Below are 7500 nucleotides of genomic sequence, written 5' to 3'. Positions count from 1 at the left end.
AGTAGGATTGACATTGACTGTCCCAAGATGATCGGTCGTCTGGCAAATGTTCTTCTGAATGGACTCCACAACCTAGAGAAAGACCAGCAGAAGAATGCAGTCTTTCTCCAGACCTCTATAAAGAAGGCCCGGCTCACTGATTAATCGCTGCAGTCTGGTAAGCTTTTGGTTCTATGTCTGTATATTTGTGTGAATGTTTGTTTGTTTGCAATCACAAAGGTTTAACTATAATCGATTTTGTAAAATGTAAAACAACAGCAACTTGGGTTCCTTTAAAGTGTCCACTGACCTCATTCAATAATAAATGTTAAGTCCGACTAAAACTGGTATTTCAAAGCATAATAGTGCCTTAAAATACTTTATTATTTCACTATAAAAGTTTATATTAACTTATACTGCATTGAATAAGTCAATATTTGATATATTTGTCCTATATACAATTATTGGTTTCTAGTTACAAAGAAAGCAATGGCCTACGCTAGCGGAGCCAGGAATCTGGGTGTGCACGCCCTGTTTAATAGTAGTCCTTGACATATTCATATACATATGCATATGCATATACATATACATATACATATACATATACATATACATATACATATACATATACATATACATATACATATACATATACATACATATACATAAGAACAAAAGAACAGAATAATAAAGGAGACTGCAAAAGACCATAAGGCCTACACTAGGCAGCTCCGTATCCATCACCACCTGACATCCCCATCCATAAAGTTGTCTAATTGTTTCTTAAAACAATTGATAGTTTCAGCGCTTACTACATTGTTTCTAAGTTTATTTCATTCATCGACCACCCTATTAGTAAACCAATTCTTGCCTATTTCCTTTTTAAATCTAAATTTGTCCAGTCTATATCCATTACTACGAGTCCTGTTCTCTTGTTTTAACATGATGACCTTGTTTGCATCAACCTTGCTAAAGCCTTTGATCCACTTGAACACCTTTATTAGATCACCCCGCACTCTGCGTCTTTCCAGAGAGTGTAAGTTAAGGTGCCTAAGCTTCTCTTCGTAAGGCAAGTTTCTGAGTTCATGTATCATTTTGGTCATTCTTCTCTGTACTGATTCTAGTGAATTGATGTCCATTCTGTAGGACGAAGACCAAAATGTATCGCATAGTCAAGGATGGGTCTAACTATCGCTAGATAGAGTTTAATTACCTCTGCACTTCTATTGTTACCGTCCTAGCAATGAAACATAATACTCTGTTAGCTTTATTTCTGGAGCTAATGCACTGTTTCCTGGACTCACTAGAACTCTTTAGTCTCTCTCGCACTCACTTTTCTCTAAAAGCGTATTATCTAAGCTGTATCTATTTTCGTGGTTGTGTAGCTCTACGTTTAACACGCTACACTTAGAGATATTGAAGTTCATTTGCCATTTCACCGACCATGTGAACAATTTGTTAAGATCATCCTGCAGAATCTCTGCATCGTCTCCTGACCTAATTAGTCTTCAAAGTCGTTTATGTACATAATGAACAACAAGGGATCCAAAACCGAGCCCTGGGGCACCCCACTAGTAACATTCCCCACCTAGATTTTACTCCATTTATGGTGACCCGCTGTTTTCTGTTACAAATCCAAGCTCTAATTCATTCTAACACTTTTCCTCCTATGGCATGGGCTTTGATTTTATTTAGTAGTCTCTGGTGTGGTACCTTATCGAACGGTTTGCTAAAGTCAAGGTATATAATATCGTAATTATCATTGTTATCTGACGCCTTATATACTTTAGTGTAAAAGGATAGAAGATTAGTCACACATGACTTACCCTTGGAGAAACTATGCTGTGAATCACGTATTAAATTATGTCTTTCGATGTGTTCTCTGAGTCTATTTACTATTACTGATTCAAGCATTTTTCCTATAACCGATGTCAAACTGATTGGCCTGTAGTTGCATATAGACGATCTATCTCCCTTCTTAAGAACAGGAACAACGTTTGCTTGCCTCCAAGCAGTGAGCCCAAAACCAGTGTGTACCGATTTATTAAATACTTCAGTTAACTGGTCGCAGATTTTAAATTTACACTCCTTTAGCATTCATCGGAAAAATTTCGTCTGGACCCTGGGATTTTGTAGCTAGTCTTTCAATCTGCTTGAATACTTCTACTTTACTAATGCTGATATTAGATAGACTACTTTCTTCATCCCCTCTGAAAATCGGATCGCAGTCAGGTACTTTATCTAACCTCTCATTAGTAAACACCGATTGAAAATAATTGTTAAACTCCTCACTCATTTTTTATCCGATTCTATCATGACATTTTCATAATTTTTAATTGGTCCTATTCTTTCTTTATTTTTTGTTCTATAGAAATGAAAGAAACACTTTAGGTTGGATCTTGCTTGACTAGCAACCTTAAGTTCATAATTACGTTTAACTGTAAGTGTATTCTTTTTAACCATGTCTTATATCTTGATCTAAGGTGTGTTTCCCCGTTTTTTATTTTTACTTAAAGTCCTCTTTTCATTCCGATCTCATATTTCAATCTGTCCGTCATCCATTTGGGAGTATTACTATTTTTCCGTATTGACTTCAGGGTGATAAATGTATTTTGTGCATTAATAATTAAATCAGTTATATTACTAAACATTTCATCCAAATCTCTGACCTGTCTATTGAGCCCTCGCCCCAAAATGACCTGACCCAAGGTATTCATATTACCCTCCGTGACCCGACCTCTAGTCATGACCTAGACCCCGGTCACGCACCGAGACTCGACAATGTCCGAAACGTCCGCATGACATTTCATATTCAATTTCAAATCGGTTTTTATATTGTCAAAGTTTGCTCTCCTGAAGTTTGGTACTTGGACGTTATTCGTACTTTTTAACTCTTCCCAAATAATATTAAATATTATTTCTTGATGATCGCTAGAGCCTAGACTATCTCCCACTTTTACGTTACTCATTAGGTGCTCATTGAGTAACGTAAAAGTGGGAGATAATCTAGGCTCTAGCGATCATCAAAAAATAAGGTTTGATATTATTTGGGAAGAATTAAAATACATATACATATACATATACATATACATATACATATATAAGAGAACAAGGTCAGTACAGCTAAATTACAAATGATCACAAACAACCTTGTTAATATTAAAATAATTTATATCATTTCCAAAATATATTTTGATATAACAGGAATCAATAATGTTTCTTTCTATAATATTGTTACAAGACGTAATTACTTTTGATTTTTTCCAGTCAATGTTATGTCCATGGTTCTTTTGGTGAACAAACAGTCCAATTAACAATTACCCCGTACTAATGCTGTATTTTAATTTATTTATACTTTTTTTTCATCTTTTCCTGTTTGGCCTATGTAAATAAAATTACAGTTTTTACATGATATACTGTATACACTAACTTCCTTTTCTCTTGATGAATTTTTAATTAACAAGCTCTTAATATTGTTATTGATTTTAAAACCCTATTGGATACCAAAAAATTTAAATAATCTAGGAATACCGACTAAATTCTCATGGTAAGGAACTGTTAACATGTTCTTATATTTAAAATGTTTTACATGAGAAGTATTAAAAAAATGTTTTCTAGCTCTGTTTTGTGCCTTGTCAATCAGATATTTCGGTGAATATTTACATCTACAAATGGTAATTCATTATTTTCTTCTAACTCAACTATGAATTCGATGGACGGTACCAAATTATCTAATTCTAACATAAAAGTATCCAAAAGTTGACCAATAGGCCAAATACATAATATCTCGTAAACATATCTATACCACCCTCTTTCAAAAAACTCAATGTACAAATTCCTCAAAATTGGAGACAAACGATTTCTCATAGCCATACCAAAATTTTTGAGTGTGGAAATTCCCATTAAATTCAAATTTAGAGTCTATTACACATAATCTAATTAGACTAATATTAGTATGGGCAGGGAGTGTTAAGTCATGTTTTTTAATTCCTCTTCCATAAATCTTAAATCAAAACTAACCAGCCTTATATATAATTTGATACTTTGTCCAAGCAACTTTTCGGTTAGATCAACAGTATCCCTGATATGTCACTGAGAAATTGTCCCAACAGAGGATTTAGAAGAACCACAAGCAATTTTGATAACTTATATGAGCATGACCTAATAGAACAGGTTATGGGTTTGGCGGGATTGTTAACTATATGGGTTAACAATCCAGTATAGGTATACACACATGCGCACAGACACACTGACACACACACACACACACACACACACTCACACACACACACACACACACACACACACACACACACACACACACACACACACACACACACACACACACACACACACACACACACACACACACACACACACACACACACACACACACACACACACATATATATATATATATATATATATATATATTCACACACACTAAATGGTCCCAGTGCAGATATATATATATATATATATATATATATATATAAATATATATATATAAATATATATATATTCACACACACTAAATGGTCCCCAGTGCAGATCTTATTATTTTTTTCAACCACATTAACTTTTTACTTTTAATTCCATGTCATCACTAACGAGACTGACAATGCGCTCGTCGGAGAAATATACGGAAACTGATACGCAGTGAAGCCAAGGGCCACTGCGCCATCAATCTCTCTTGATGGCGCAGTGGTTAGTCACTTTGATACGTCTGAGCTGAGGTTTGAGCCCTTGGCTTCACTTTGCATCAGTTTCCGTATATGTCTCCGACGATCGCATTGTCAGTCTCGTTCGTGATGACATGGAACTAAAAGTAAAAATTCAATGTGATTGAATATATATATATATATATATATATATATATATATTATATATATATACATATATATATATATATGCACACACACACACACACACACACACACACACACACACACACACACACACACACACACACACACACACACACACACACACACACACACATATATATATATATATATATAATATATGTATATATATATATATATATATATATATATATATATATATATATATATATATATATATACATATACACCGAATGGTTCCCAGTGATCAATTAATGTCTTTTTTCAACCACAAATCACTTTTAATTCCATGCCATCGCAGTCGAGACTGAAGAATCGCTCGATGGAGGCATCCGTTGGGAATTGAAACGTGGACGAGCCGAGGATTCGAACCCAGCTAACCCGTAACAAAGTTAGAGTGACTTAATATATATATATACATATATATATATATATATATATATATGCATATATATACATATATATATATATATGTATATGTATATATATATATGTATATATATATATATATATATATACTAATACATTCTGACAGGTTGATGTAAGTGGAGTAGGAAACACAAGAGTCTTAGTCTTGAGTTTATTCCTGACTAGTTTCGCACCTAATGATACTTTATGGTCTATATGGGGCGCCCCTACGGACCAGACCCACACATCATTTTGTCTATGATAGAGGAAAAATCTGTTTATAGAGAAATAAATACACTTTTATACTACGACTGTCTCTCCGTTATGCTCTCCCCCAACCCCTTGTTGCTGCCCTGTACCATTCCTCTGACTATTCTTTTTCTTTGGTGGGGGAATTACCTGTGGTGGGGGAAAAGAATACTGCCACCAAGTATTCCCACTTGGATCTTAAGAGGCGAGAAGAAAGGGACGGGGATTGGGACTAGGCATCCTTCTCCTTGTAGCCCCACAGGGGACATTCCTAAACGAAAAAGTAAAGGCATAAGAAGGTCTGGAAGTTTTCGGACCAGCGCCCTGAGGTTTGGGTCTTTTAATGTTCGTGGATGTGGTACAGATGGGAGTAAAAGGGAAGAGATAGGTAGTATGTTTGTGAGAAGAAAGATGGATGTGTTAGTTTTGAGTGAAACTAAGTTGAAAGGGAAGGGTGAGTGTAAGTTTGGGAGTGTAAGTGGGAGGTTATCAGGAGTGAAGAGAGAGCGAGGGAGGGAAGGGGTGGCTATTCTAGTAAGTGAAGAGATAGGTGAACGTGTAGTGGAGTGGAAGGAGGTTTCCTCAAGGATAATGTGGATGAAGGTGAAACTGGGAAAGGAGATGTGGGTCTTTGTAAGTGCATATGGGCTGGCAGTGAGAAGAGTGTAGAAGAAAGCGAGGCCTTTTGGATAGATTTAAATGAGTGCATAAAGGATTTAGGAAGAAATGTCAATGTAATAGTACTGGGAGACCTTAATGCTAGGTTAGGAAAGGAGCCAATCGATGGAGTGGTTGGAAAATGTGAAGTTCCAGGAAAGAATTGTAGTGGAGAGTTGCTGGTGGAAATGTGTCTAGAAAGAGAGTTGATGATAGCAAATACAGTGTTTCGGAAGAAAGTCAAGCATAAGTACACATGGGAGAGGATGGTAGAGGGAAAGGTGGTAGATAGAGCGCTAATGGATTATGTAGTGGTAAATAGGATTATGATAGGAGGAGTTAAGGATGTACATGTACATAAGGGGAGAGGGTGGGGGAATATCAGATAATTTTTTGGTGGAAGGTAAGTTGAGAGTGGAGGATAGATGAAGGAGGAGGAAAGGGACAAAAGGTAGGGAGGTTCTTAGAGTGAACTCTTTGAATGAAAAGGAAAAGGAGAAGGAGTACGAAAAGAAGCTGAAGGAGGAGTGGGAGGGAGTGAAGGATAGAGTAGAGCTAGGTGTGGGGGAGGAATGGGGATGGTTCAAGGAAGGAGTCATAAAGTGTGCAGGGTCCATGACTTTTCGTCGCCGTCTTTTCGTCGCCGGACTTTTCGTCGCCGACTTTTCGTCGCCGGACATTTCGTCGCCGCGACTTTTCGTCGCCGGACGTTTCGTCGCCGCGACATTTCGTCCCCGCGACATTTCGTCCCCGCGACTTTTCGTCGCCGGTCTTTTCGTCGCCGGACTTTTCGTCGCCCCAAGCATAAATTGTATGCAAAGATTGACAATATTTGAAATATAAAATAATTGAAATATAAAATTGGAAATATATGATTTAATGCCAAATTCAATATACTTCTTCTGATTGATCTTGATGTGATTATTGGTAGTAGCGTCTGTCCAGTCACTTTTTTTTTCTAGTAATAATCACATAATCCTATTATTTATCATGATATGCCAATAATGAATTATCATATATACTGACTTGTCAAATATATATTTAGATAATGATGTATTAAATTATTTATTGTAATTTAAATAAAATTGTATTTCATCTACGTAAGTTAGGGCTCAGGTATTTGCAAGTCGGACTGGTTAAGGCAAGAATGAATGGTTTATACGGCACTGAGATGTATAGCTATTTGCCACACTCATATTATTGCATTGGGAGTAGGAATATAAGTACAAGTATGACATTAAATCATATATTTCCAATTGTCAATCTTTGCATACAATTTATGCTTGGGGCGACGAAAAGTCCGGCGACGAAAAGACCGGCGACGAAAAGTCGCGGGGACGAA

This window comes from Oratosquilla oratoria, chromosome 7, assembly GCF_046742065.1.
Source record: "Oratosquilla oratoria isolate Oo_2021 chromosome 7, ASM4674206v1, whole genome shotgun sequence".
Taxonomy (NCBI): Eukaryota; Metazoa; Arthropoda; class Malacostraca; order Stomatopoda; family Squillidae; genus Oratosquilla; species Oratosquilla oratoria.
The sequence above is the reverse complement of the archived record's forward strand: the minus strand, read 5'-3'. Positions refer to the sequence as shown.